General features: G+C 48.5%; 1 long non-coding RNA gene across 1 annotated transcript; it reads left to right on the forward strand.

Moving 5' to 3' along the window:
* Positions 1–218: 218 nt before the first annotated feature.
* On the forward strand, positions 219–5,066 carry LOC143729736 (uncharacterized). Its single transcript, XR_013200057.1, has 2 exons — positions 219–463; positions 4,804–5,066. It is a non-coding gene; the product is annotated as an uncharacterized LOC143729736 (long non-coding RNA).
* The last annotated feature ends 1,493 nt before the right edge of the window (positions 5,067–6,559 follow it).

Below are 6,559 nucleotides of genomic sequence, written 5' to 3' on the forward strand. Positions count from 1 at the left end.
TGTTCTTCTATAGCAAATTATAATATATTGCACTTTCAGGGAGACATGGGCCTAACACATTCAGCCAGTTGGAACAGAAAAACACACCAGAATAGGTCTTTTTAGCAAGCAGGATTTGATGGCCGCATTCCTACACATATAAAATGCAATTCAATGTGGAAGTAATCCAAGTATTCAGAATACGTTACTCAGATTGAGTAACTGTCACGGTTCATTGATTCACTGACTCTTTCTCGCGCTGTGTTTGTGCTGCTCGTTAGTAGGGGCGTGGTCGCTGATCAGCCACTGATTGTCATCAGCGCCAGCTGATCCTGATCAGCGATCTCTATTTATACCCTGGTCTTTCGTCTTGTGTTTGTCAGATCGTTGTTGGATGTATCTTGTGCTGTTTGTTCTTCGTCTGGTGTTCCCGTTCCTGTTTTGGAGTCGTGTTGAGTTTACTGTCTGCCTGCCGTCGTGTTGAGTTCCTGTCTGCCTGCCGTCATCGGAGGATTCTGTCTCATCTCTTCACTTCACGGATTATCGGGTGGCTCTCTTCACTTCACGGATTATCAGGTGGCTCTCTTCACTTCACGGATCATCGGGTGTCATCGCATCACGGACTGTCGGGTTGCTCATCTGCCCCTGCGCTACCATTGTGCTCTGGACTGTGTTTTCTCACCACCTTCATTCTGTGTTCAATAAATCTGGTTTTCTGCACTTGCATCTTCTGTCATCATTCCCCCCGTTACAGAACGATCTGACACACCATGGATGCAGCGAGAACCCCGGAGCTCAGCGAATTCCTTTCTAGGAACGCCACAAGGATGGACCAGCAGGAAGAAAATCTAGCCCTGACTGGTCGGGCCGTGCAAGCCTTGGTAGCGCAGGTGACCGAGCTCACCCAGCGCTTCCAACAAATAGCGACTCCCACTGCGTCACCCACACCGCCGACTCTCCCCACGCCCTCTCCTACCAACCATCCACCGGAGCCTCGATTACCTGCCCCTGAGAGGTATAATGGTGAGCCACAGTTTTGCAGGGCATTCCTAACGAAGTGTTCCATGTTTTTTGCCCTGCAGCCCCAGACGTTTGCCACTGAGGAAACCAAGGTGGCTCTGGTACTCACCCTGCTGTCCGGACGGGCAGCCCTGTGGGGAACGGCGGTGTGGGAGAATAACGATCCATGCTGTTCCTCGTTCCAAACACTCTCGGCTGAGATGAAGAGGGTGTTTGATCGGGCGGTGGCTGGAAGAGAGGCTGCACGCCGTTTAGCTGATCTTCGCCAGGAGAACCAATCAGTCGCCGACTACTCGATCGAGTTCCGTACCCTCGCCGTAGAGTGTCACTGGAACGAGGAAGCGCAGTGGGACATGTTCCTGCATGGGCTGGCTGACCGTATCCAGAAGGAGATCTACGCCCTGGATCTCCCGAAGGATCTCAACGGACTGATCGAGCTGGCCCTGCGGGTGGATGCCCGCTTACAGCGGGTGGAACAGCATTCCCGCAGGACCCTGACTCCGGAGACCTTCGGACCCTCTCGAGCCAGTGGCGGGGATACGGTCAGCCCCACCTTCGATCACGAGCCCATGCAGGTGGGTAGAGCTCGGCTCTCCCGGGAGGAGAAGGAAAGACGGAGATCCCGGGGGTTATGCCTTTACTGCGGAGGTACCGGTCACTTCATTAACACCTGCCCCGTAAAAGATCGGGCCCGGCAGTAAGCAGGAGGCTACTGTCGGGCGGGATCTCCACCAGCAAGACCTCCTCTACTTTCCTCCCGGTGAGACTGCAATGGGCAACCCGATTCTACAACTGTCAAGCACTTCTGGATTCTGGGGCCGAGGAGAATTTCATGGATTTGTCGTTAGCACGTAAGCTGCAAATTCCCATCACACCACTCACGAATCCCATCTCTGTCAACGCACTCAATGGACAAGAACTTCCAGTCATAACACTCACCACTGATCATCTGACACTCATAACCTCAGGCAACCACGCAGAGAAACTTTCATTTCTACTCCTGGACTGTCCTCACACTCCAGTGGTCCTCGGTCATCCCTGGCTCACCCAGCACAATCCCAGGGTTGACTGGGGCCATAACTCTGTGTCTGCTTGGAGCACCCAATGTTATGCGTCTTGTTTAATGTCTGCTTGTTCTTCGGTGTCCAGTTCTGTCTTGCAGGAGGAGTCGGTGAATCTGTCTAACGTGCCCGCGGAGTATCTCGACCTGAAGGGAGTGTTCAGTAAGTCTCGGGCTGCTTCTCTTCCTCCGCATCGTCCCTATGACTGTGCTATAGATCTTATACCAGGTACGTCTCCGCCTAAGGGCAAGTTATACTCGCTTTCTGTCCCAGAAAGGGAGGCCATGGAGAAATACATTTCTGATTCTCTAGCTTCCGAATTCATTCGTCCTTCCTCTTCTCCGGCGGGGGCGGGGTTCTTTTTTGTTGGTAAGAAGGACGGGTCTCTGCGACCGTGTATTGATTACCGAGGGTTGAACAACATCACGGTAAAGAATACTTATCCTTTGCCGTTGATGTCTTCAGCCTTCGAGCGGTTGCAGGGAGCCTCCATCTTCACAAAATTGGACTTACGTAACGCATATCATTTGGTTCGCATTAGGAAGGGGGATGAATGGAAAACCGCTTTTAACACCCCTAGGGGCCATTTTGAATACTTGGTCATGCCGTTCGGGCTGTCGAACTCCCCAGCGGTTTTCCAGGCACTCGTCAATGACGTGCTGAGAGATATGGTAGACCAGTTCATATATGTCTACCTGGATGACATATTGATTTTTTCTTCTTCTCTCCAGGAACACGTTCAGCACGTCAGACGAGTGCTTCAGAGGTTGCTAGAGAATGGGCTTTTTGTCAAGGCGGAGAAATGCGCTTTTCATGCACAGTCTATTCCTTTCTTAGGTTACATCATCTCGTCTGAGGGAGTGCGCATGGATCCTGACAAGGTTAAGGCTGTGATGGATTGGCCAAGCCCAGATTCCCGTAAGGCCCTACAGAGGTTTCTGGGGTTCGCCAATTTCTATCGGCGTTTTATTCGCAATTTCAGCCAACTAGCCGCTCCTCTGACTGCCTTGACCTCCCCCAGAACGACGTTCAGGTGGTCCGATACAGCCGAGGCCGTATTCGCTAAACTCAAGAGCCGCTTCAGTTCAGCTCCCATCTTGATTGCCCCTGATTCATCACGTCAGTTTGTGGTGGAGGTCGACGCATCAGAGGTGGGGGTAGGTGCAGTTCTTTCCCAGCGCTCTTCCACAGACGACAAGATGCACCCTTGCGCGTTTTTGTCCCATCGTTTATCGCCTGCTGAACGTAACTATGACATTGGTAACAGAGAGTTGTTGGCAGTCAAGTTAGCGCTGGAGGAGTGGCGTCATTGGTTAGAAGGGTCGGGGGTACCTTTTATCGTTTGGACTGATCATAAGAACCTGGAATATATTAGATCTGCTAAAAGACTCAACTCCAGGCAGGCTCGTTGGGCACTTTTTTTCGGTCGTTTTGATTTTTCACTCTCGTACCGCCCGGGGTCTAAAAACATCAAACCCGATTCTTTATCTCGTATTTTTGACCAATCCGAACGCCCGGTTACTCCCGAGTGCATTTTACCTGAGACACTATTTATCTCCACACTCACATGGGAGGTCGAATCGAAGGTCAGGACTGCCTTAGAAGGGGTAATGCCTCCGCCCGGTTGCCCACCGAGTCGATTGTTTGTGCCAGAGGGGGTTCGGTCCGACGTTATTCGATGGGGTCACTGTTCCAGCATAGCATGTCATCCAGGGGTAAACCGCACCAGTTTTTTGGTCAAGCAACGGTTCTGGTGGCCATTAATGGCTCGCGACATTCGGAGTTTTGTTTTGGCTTGCTCGGTTTGTGCCACTGGTAAGACTTCTAATCGACCCCCGGATGGGTTACTCCAACCGCTGTCTGTCCCTTCGAGACCCTGGTCCCATATAGCGCTAGATTTTATCACCGCCCTCCCACCCTCCCAGGGCAAAACGGTCGTTTTGACCGTAGTGGACCGGTTCTCGAAGGCGGCTCATTTTATCCCCTTGCCCAAATTACCTTCTGCCAAGGAGACAGCGGTGGCTGTCTTAGATCACGTTTTTCGTCTACATGGCCTCCCGACTGACGTGGTCTCTGACAGGGGTTCCCAATTCGTGTCCAAATTTTGGCAGGAGTTTTGTAGGTTACTGGGAGCGACTGTCAGTCTATCTTCGGGTTACCATCCCCAAAGCAATGGGCAAACCGAGAGAGCCAACCAAGATTTGGAAAGAGTGTTGCGATGTTTGGTGTCTAAGAATCCTTCCTCCTGGAGTCAGCAACTCTCAGTGGTGGAGTACGCACACAACTCGTTACCAGTGTCATCTACGGGCCTATCTCCGTTTGAGTGTAGCTTAGGGTACCAGCCACCAGTTTTTTCTAGCCTGGAATCCTGGACTGGGAAGGTTACGCTCCGGAGGAGAGAAGTTGGGTACCTGCCAGGGACATTCTGGATCAATCCCTTATTGATGATTACAATCAACAGGTAGGTCCTCCTGGGAGCGCCAGGAGGCGCTCCTAGGGGGAGGGGTAATGTCACGGTTCATTGATTCACTGACTCTTTCTCGCGCTGTGTTTGTGCTGCTCGTTAGTAGGGGCGTGGTCGCTGATCAGCCACTGATTGTCATCAGCGCCAGCTGATCCTGATCAGCGATCTCTATTTATACCCTGGTCTTTCGTCTTGTGTTTGTCAGATCGTTGTTGGATGTATCCTGTGCTGTTTGTTCTTCGTCTGGTGTTCCCGTTCCTGTTTTGGAGTCGTGTTGAGTTTACTGTCTGCCTGCCGTCGTGTTGAGTTCCTGTCTGCCTGCCGTCATCGGAGGATTCTGTCTCATCTCTTCACTTCACGGATTATCGGGTGGCTCTCTTCACTTCACGGATTATCAGGTGGCTCTCTTCACTTCACGGATCATCGGGTGTCATCGCATCACGGACTGTCGGGTTGCTCATCTGCCCCTGCGCTACCATTGTGCTCTGGACTGTGTTTTCTCACCACCTTCATTCTGTGTTCAATAAATCTGGTTTTCTGCACTTGCATCTTCTGTCATCATTCCCCCCGTTACAGTAACGTAACGGAATACGTTACAAATTACATTTTTGGGCATGTATTCTGTATTCTGTAACGAAATACGTTTTGAAAGTATCCTTCCCAACACTGACTATGACTACAATCAGATAAGTTTGTTTTATTGCTTTGAAAGAATGTGAAGACAGAAGACAGAAACAGACTTTGAAACAAACTTTGCTGCATTAATTAATAAACGAACGGATCTATAAATGAACATGCACCGCCAGGAAATTGTGTGAATGATTTACTGTTTTGTGTAGTGTCTTTTAATTCTATTAACCTTTATTCTTTTGATGCTGTGGATTATTTTGGTGGAACAAACGGTCAATGTAACCCCACCAACGCGGTGTTTGATCTCTATAACTTAGTACTTTGAAGATAGAAATGACTGTGTACATGATATGTCGATAACCACAACATTAGCATTACAAGAATCTTTTATAGTTCTTCATCAAGCTACCACCCATCCAGCGTGCACTTGCAAATGAGCACTCTTGGAACAAAGACCCATGTAGCGCCCCCTTAGCGTGTCTTAGCTATTTTATTGAAGTGCGCTCCCCGAATTCCTATTTGGCGAAAGATCTCTCTTTCTGTTATTAATTAATGCACCAATGTAAATTACTAACTTCTTATTACATGTTTATTTTTATTCCTAATAGTACTTTACTTAATTTATAATAACCACACAATGTCTGTATAGCTAAAATAAAGTAACATATATTAACTATATGTCTCTATCTCACATGCTAATTAAAATGAACACTCACTTTAATAACCGTTTAAGTATTAACCTACACCTACTAAAATTACTATACTACCCTAAGTATAATATTACTAGGATTGGAAAGGAATTATTATGTTACTTTAAAGGTTGTATCAGTGATTTCAGGCCCAAAAATAAATGTCTAATCTTTCCTAACGATCCGCTAGCTGCCCGCCCCATAAGCATGCCGTCCAAAAACCGCGTCTCTGTAGGCAGCCTAGGCTCTTAGATCTGTACACAAAAACAAATGTGTACAACCACCACTCAAAACCAAAATAAAGTGTTCCAACCAATCACTGACAGGGGCGGGTGTTGTGAGGTTTTGCGCTCGTGCACGGCTGGATGCGAAATCGGAGGAACACCCGCCCCTGTCAGTGATTGGTTGGAACACTGTTTATTTTGGTTTTGAGTGGTGGTAGGGGTGTCGCGGTGAAGGAATTTCCCTTGCGGTAATTTTGAGTGGCTCAATAGCGCGATATGCGGTTTTACCGCCATTTATTTATTTATATTTATTTGTTGCTATATAAATACGTGTTATGATGTGGTCAGCATACACAAAAACAATGTAACCAATGTAACCGAAACTAAACAGCGTCTCTGCGCATTGAAAGACTGTCACTCAGCGTGACAAAAAAGCTGATTCCTTAAATGATAGATGTAATGAAACAAGGTGTTAATTATTGTTTAACTTTG

The sequence above is a fragment of the Siphateles boraxobius genome, unplaced genomic scaffold (assembly GCF_051911475.1).
Source record: "Siphateles boraxobius isolate OS27281-9 unplaced genomic scaffold, OSU_SipBor_1 8, whole genome shotgun sequence".
In the NCBI taxonomy this organism is placed as follows: Eukaryota; Metazoa; Chordata; class Actinopteri; order Cypriniformes; family Leuciscidae; genus Siphateles; species Siphateles boraxobius.